Genomic DNA, 7,705 nt, shown 5'->3' on the forward strand with positions numbered 1-7,705 from the left:
GTGGTGGTTTTTGATCTGGGCCAGTGTGAGAAGGAACACCAGTAATGGAAACCACACTGAGCCAGAAACCATACCTGGCACTAGGCACTTCCTTCTTCCCCACCTCACCTTTACCTTCCAACCTCAGTCTATGAGGCATCTTCTTCCATACCTGGGTTGGACTCTGCTTCCTGGGAACAGGGTTCAGTTTCGGTCATGATCAAATGAGGTCCTGAGTATGCTAGGCACGTTTGTATGATATCAGGTCACTGGGCTGAACTTTCAAGGTGTGGGCAAAGAACTGACCTGTTCCCACCTTATAGCACTGAAATCACAATTTCATTACTTTCAGCACCTAAATTTCTAGGAACTAAGAGGCTGTGTCCCCTATCCACTCTCACCTCTCTATGCACTTGTTACCTTTCCACAGGTAGTTATGCCTTACTAATTGGAGATTGAGGGCTTCTGAATAGAACCAGGCCTTTGTGGGGTCACAGAATAAAAGGAATCTTCCCCGGGGAAGATTGTTGTGTTACTGTGGTAGAGTTTTTAATTCTCACATAAAATGTTTAGGGTTCTGTTTAACCCTAAGCTTACCTCAGGTTCTGCCTTGTGGTTAAGATGCTTCAGGACCTCAGGCTCCAGTTGAGGGCTTATGAAGCAGGACAGAGTCATTCTTTGTCCCTCAATTTGGCTTCCTTGTCCCATAAGGCAAAAAGCTACTTTTTTTTTTTTCGGCCAAAGGCAAGGTTTATTAGAACATCCATCATATTTGGCAGACTCTTAAGGAGTCTGTTAGTGAGCTATTGGCTAGATGATAAGAATCTAAGTGGTGGCTAGATTATAAGGATTTAATCATTGGCTCGATATTAAGAATCTGAGCATTTGGCTAGATTATAAGAATCTGAGCTCCTTAATGGAGACAAGATGGACCTTATATACAGAAAGGCTGTGGGAGGGATCTAGGAGTGGCCAAGTAGTTTGGAGTGACTGGAGGAGGGGTCTAAGGAGATCTGGATGGGAGTGGCCAGTAAACTGGGGTGAACAGAACTCCTGGGACCTGGACCACGTGGCCAAGGGAGAATGGAACTTAGCTAGGATTAAGGGTGGGAAATGGTCAGTGGCCATGGGGAGGTAAGACAAAGGAGGGCCTGGCTAGGTTAAGGGTAACAGAGATTTTCATATCCACAATGAAAGGCCAGTTGATGGGATTATAGCCTCAGGCTAACACCAGAGATTTGGCCTGGTGGCAAAATCCAGGGTTTTTCCTTTTTGGGGTCCAGATTCCAACCAGAAAGCTACTTTTACATGCAAAGTTGAGCCTAAGACTATCCTGAAATGAGTTTATAAAGGAAGCTCTATAAATGCAGCCATGGATAGTGCTTTAAAGTCAGCAGTGAGTTTTTTTAAATTATTGATTCCTTTTGCTTTTTACTCAACAGTCATTTACATATATGCTCTAGCACCCTTAGACCAAACACAAATACCTTTTTCTTATTTTTTTAGAAACTTTTTATCACTCTTTTTTTTAATATCACCATAATTTCTGCCAATATCCCTCTCTTCCCCGTCCAAGAGAACCATCTCATATAACAAATTTTTTTCAAATATTTTATTTTTTATCCAATTATATGCAAAAAATGTCTAACTTTTTTTTTAACATTTTTTTCAGTCAGCAAAAATCCACTATCTCTCCCTTCCCCCACAATCAATTGAGACTGAAAGATAAAATCCTTCTTACAAACATGTGTAGTCGAGCAAAATAAATTTCTTCACTGACTATATCTAGGGCAGCTAGGTGGCGCAGTGGATAGAGCACCGGCCCTGAAGTCAGGAGGTCCTGAGTTCAAATCCTGACCTCAGACCAAACACTTGACAATTACTAGCTGTGTGACCCTGGGTAAGTCACTTAACCCCAATTGCCTTTAAAAAAAAAAAGAATTGACTTTATCTAAAAGAATGCATATATACATGGACATACACATATATGTGTATATACATATACACAGAATGTTTTCAGAATACAGAATAAGATATGCTGTTGTATATAATATATGTAGTATATCTGTATCCATATTATCTCATTCTGTACTCTGAGTCCTTCACTTCTCTATCAGGTGGTAGGTAACATGTTTCATCATTAGTCCTGTGGAATTATGATTGATTATTCCACTGATCAGAATTCCTAAGTCTTTCAAAGTTGTTTGTCTCTACATTATTTTTGTCTTCATACAAATTGTTCTCCTGGTTCTGTTCACTTCACTCTGCATCAGTTCATAGAAGTTTTCCCAAGTTTCTTTGAAACTATGTACTTCATCATTTATGGCACCATAATATTCCATCACATTTGTATCCCATATGTTCATCTATTCCTCAATTGATGGGTACCCCCTCAGATTCCAATTCTTTGTCCTTCAAGAAGATCTATAAATATTTTTGTACATCCTTAATCGGAGTTTGTTTTTCTTAGAACTAATCTCTTAATCTACCCTTCTTTCCCTAGTAGGCGAAATGTATGTCCATACCTTGGCGCTAGGTGGCGCCATAGTGCACAGAGCACTGGGCCTGGAGTCAGGAAGACTCGTCTGGCTTCGGACACTTACTTAGCTGGGTGACTGAGAAAGTCACTTAATCCTGTTTGCCTCAGCTTCCTCATCTGTAAAATGAGCTGGAGAAGAAAATGACAAACTACTCCAGTATCTTTGCCAAGAAAACTCCAGATTGAAACAACTGAACATTTCTGTGTTCTTCTGTGAGTGTACTTTTTCTTCCTTTGACCCGTTTAGATGAGGTTGAGTTTCAAGTGCCAGTCACTTCCCCGACTCCTTCCTTCTTGTTTGTATAGACTTCTACTTGTGCACTTTAATTAGGTGAGATAATTTTGCTAAATTTTCTTTCCCCTTCTGACTTTCCCCCTCAAATGTATTCCTCTTGCCATCCTTCTCCATCCTTTTAAAATCATCAAGGCCTTTTATCTAATTAGATTCCTTCTATGACCCCTGATTATACAGTGTTTAGAGGGGACATATGTATCCCCTCTCCATATGTAATGTAAACAGTTTATCCTTGTTTAGCCCCTTATTTACCTATTTATGTTTCTCTTAACTTCAGAGTTTCTGTGCAGCTCTGCTCTTTTCTTTTTGGTGAGGCAGTAGGGGGTTAAGTGACTTGCCCAGGGTCACACAGCTAGTAAGTGTCAAGTGTCTGAGGCTGGATTTGAACTCAGGTACTCCTAACTCCAGGGTTGGTGCTCTATCCACTGTGCCACCTAGCTGCCCCTAAATATTATCTCACTGAATCAATAAGCTTTTTTTTTTTTTAATGTGAGGCAGTTGAGGTTAAGTGACTTGACCAGGGACACACAGCTCGTGAGTGTTTATGTGTCTGAGGCCTGATTTGAACTCGGGTCTTCCCAACTCCAAGGTCGGTGCTCTATCCACTGTGCCTAGCTCTGTTCTTTTCATCAGAAATTCTTGGAAGTCCTTTATTTCATTAAAGGCTCATTTTTCCCTTGTAGAATTATGTTCAATTTTGCTGGGTAAATTATTCTTGATTGTAAATACACACACACACACACACACATCCCTTGCCTTGTGGAATATTCTATCTTCAGCTCTTTGCTCTTTATAATGGTAGTTGCTAAATTGTGTGTGATCCTAACTGGCTTCTCTGTACTGGAATTCTTTCTTTCTGGCTGCTTGTGGTATTTTTTCTTTGACCCAGAAGCCTTGGATTTGTCTCTGATGTTCCTGGAAGTTTCATTATATAGTTTCTTTCAGGAGGTGACCAGTGGATTTTTTATCTCCACTTTGCCCTCTGGTCCTCAGACATCTGGGTAGTTTTCTCTTAAGATTTCTTGAAATAGGGGCAGCTAGGTAGCGCAGTGGATAGAGCACTGGCCCTGAAGTCAAGAGGACCTGAGTTCAAATCCAGCCTCAGACCAAACCCTTATCATTTACTAGCTGTGTGACCCTGGGCAAATCACTTAACCCCAATGGCCTAAAAAAATAAAAATAAAAATAAATTTCTTGAAATAAAATGTTTAGGCTCTTTTTTTTTTTGTGGCTTTCAGGTAATCAAATAACTCACTTGACTTTTTCTTGGATTTCCCCATCGGGATTTGGTCTGATGTATTTTCTAGGTCCCTTTGGACAAGTTTGTGGGTGAGAGGAGCTCACTATATTTCTTCCTACCACTTTTCTATCTTGGTTCCTTCATCAATACCCTTTTTTTATAATAAAGAAAAGTTGTGATGGTTGTTCAGTTATGTCCAACTCTTCGTAACCTCATTTGGAGTTTTCTTGGCAAAGATACTGGAATGGTTTGTCATTTCCTTCTCCTGCTCATTTTACAGATGAGGAAACTGAGGCAAACAGAGTTAAGTGACTTTCCTAGGGTCGCACAGCTAGTAAATGTCTGAGGCCAGATTTGAACTAAGGAAGAGAAGTCTTCCCGACTCCAGACCTGGAGTTCTATCCGCTGTGCCATCTAGCTTCCCTATAACAAAGAAAAACAGTTAAGCAAAACTGATAGGCACAGTTTCCACTTCTGTCAAAGGATGCAACTTTGACATCTATAGTCCCATACCAACAGGAGGGAGATATGTTTCATCATTTGTCCTCAGGAACAAATATTGGTCAGTGCATTTAATCTGATTTCAGCTTTTATTGTTATGTTCATTACATTATTGTAGTCATTGTGTATATCATTTCTCTGATTTTATTTTCTTCTTTCTGTACGCTATATACAAGTCTTTCCATGTTTCTCTTGTAGACAAAAGACTTTGTATTCTGTGTTTTTAGCCAAAAGCCTATCAGACAATTATTCTAGCTTAAAGGAGTACTGGCAAAGATTCCTCTGCTACTTGAAATTGTTCTTGACCCAATGTCCTCTGACATTTTGTATGAAATAAAGGACAAAATTCCACAGCAAGAGAAAACAAGGTACAAAGTTTAGGTTTAGTTTTTTTTTTAAATTTACTTAAACAGAACAACAATAATGTCAGTGTTGGAGCATGCTTGGAGAACTGTCTTCCTGAAACTATTTACTCTTCAACTACTCCTTCCCTGAATTCACCTCAATCTGTTCAAAGGCAGACAAAAATTTTTTTTTATATAATTTTCTTAATTGCATTGAACTGACACTTTTTTCTTTTAGTCAGATCTAAGGTAAGCAAAAATACTGATTTGATTCATGATAAACTATGGGACACTACCTTTGATTAAACACAAAGGGACATCTACTGTATCTCATTCTAGTTTCTGGGAATCTGGATCCCTCCCTAAGCTTTATTAAGTCTTCTGTTACTAAAAACTGAGGAAGTCTTTGATTCAAATAAGACCAAAGATTTCAGACTGCACAAAGATTACTTTTTTAATGTTTTCTAGAACAAAAAGAGGTCTCGGCGTATATGCTTCCATACTCTGAATTCTCCATATCCATTGTCTCGTATAGTGTGATAACATCCCATTGCATTCAGGTATCTTAATTTATTTAGCCATTCTCTAGTCTGTGAGCACCAATATGGTTTCTATTTTTTAATTAATGTAAAAAGCATCAGCTGAATTTTCCAACATAGCACATTTCATCCTTTTGGATGTTGATGGTTCACTATTTAGTATGATCATCAATATCTTCATGTACTACTGGTAGAAATTGTTTCCTTCTGGAAAGACAGACTGAGGGTTGATGAAAGGGATGGGGAGTGGGTAAATCCAGTGTTGGTCTCCAAATTCCATTTTCCAGTGTTGGGGATGAGGACCACGTCAAGGCTTGAGAGAAATATAGTAAGTACTGGACTAGATATAAGAAGACACTTGGGTTTGAACCCACCTCTAAGGCTTAGTGATTACATGACAGTGGGCAAGTCACTGACATTTCTGGGCCTGTGTCCTCATCTGAAAAACATGTAGCACTACCTTAATGGTCTGTTGTCAAAATCAAATGAGATAAAGTATATGCATTGTTTTGCAAGTGCTATGGAAACAATTATTATTGAATGGGATAGTTTTAGGACAAATGGGAAGAAGTCTTCTTTTACACAGGAGGAAGGATGAACCGGGGCAGCTAGTTGGCACAGTGGTTAGTGTGCTGGCCTTGAAGTCAGGAGGACTTGAGTTCAAATTCAGCCTCAGACATTTACAAGCTGTATGACCCTGGGCAAGTCACTAGCCTGTTTGCCTCAGTTCCTCAAATGTAAAATGAACTGGAGAAGGAAATGGCAAACCACTCCAGTGTGTTTGCAAGCACAATTCCAAATGGGGTCACATAGAGTCTTCTATAACTCAAATGACTCAACAACAAAGATAGAACACTTGACTTTGAATGATGATAAGGACTGAAGAAATAAATGTTAAAGAAGATTTTTCGATGTATTCTACATTCCTAAAGGTAATTATGTGAGAAATTAGAAATATTTGGGAGCACAGCCCTAATCTTTTGAGATTGTCTCAGAAGGCAATACTACTCTTCTTCATAGCATTTATGTCTCAGACAAAGTCCTGGGCTTGAAAGTTGCCTCAGGACTTTTCACTTTGAATTTTTCATTTGGTATCATAGGTTGATCACTGATTTCTTTCCATCTAATTTTTTTCAGCAGTTGGTTACATGTTTCAGGCAGGGAATGAACTTTCTAGCTTCACATCAATGTCTTTTACGTGAAGCATTTGATTTGTCCATGTAACTGAACTGTACTTCCTTTGAAAATAACAGCTAATTGCTTGGCTTTACCTCTGTGTTCTTTTGGTCTTTTTTATGTACATATGCCTTGTTCAAAACTAAGGACTCATTTTAATTCAGTAACCATTTATAAATTACCCACTTGGTACATGCAGAGAGTTGTACTAGGCACTGGTGGATATACAAAGATGTTTAAAAGATTTAAGCCTCTCTTCTCATGAAGGTCACAATCATGAAGGATAACACTTAGATAAATAGCTACAATAAAACAGAACATAGGGACGTCAGAGGGGTACACATGGAATACTATCCTGGGTGTCCCCTTAGTTTCCAGTTCTTTGTCACCACAAAAAGAGCAGTTGTGAATATTTTTGTAGTTACCATGGCAGGCGAAAGATGAAATGATTGAGGAAATAAAGGTCCATTCTTCCAAGCATATTGATTTATTAGGCAGTGTACGCCAACTGCCCAACAAACTGGGGCCAGAAGTCCTCAGCTTAGGCCCGGACCCTGAATATAGGAGGAGACAGACTTTTATATATTAAAAATAATCAAATAGGAAGACCAATTAATTAAAAAGAAACAATAAACATTAGGTAATCTGATTTCTAATTGGAGAAAAGGTTAGAGATTTTCCAAGTTGGAAGAGGGAAAGTGAACTGGTACAGTTCTCTGAAATCAGAAAAAGAGATGTACCACTTGCCCCAAGTGTCTATGAACAAGCAAAGTAACTTGGAAGCAATAACTGATTGATAAGCATAGGACTGGTTTTCATATAAGGCATATGGTTTGCTTGAGGTGTACAATTGTGAGAAAACTCCTTGTATCAGTCTTTGGATCTGAAGGTTTCTGATCAGCATAATTGAGGTCCTTAGTTAAGTATCTCTACACAGCAAGTAGAGGTTCCAGCTTCCTAGCTAGGTCCAAACAGTGCAATAAGGTTTTCCCTCAATTCCCACAATTGAATAAAGTTTTCTTATAGGACAGAAATTGTACTAGACTCATAATTGAATAGAAAGGGAACTGAGCTAGCTCCAGAATTGAGTCA

The sequence above is a fragment of the Vombatus ursinus genome, unplaced genomic scaffold (assembly GCF_900497805.2).
Source record: "Vombatus ursinus unplaced genomic scaffold, bare-nosed wombat genome assembly UNPS02000580.1, whole genome shotgun sequence".
Lineage (NCBI taxonomy): Eukaryota > Metazoa > Chordata > Mammalia > Diprotodontia > Vombatidae > Vombatus > Vombatus ursinus.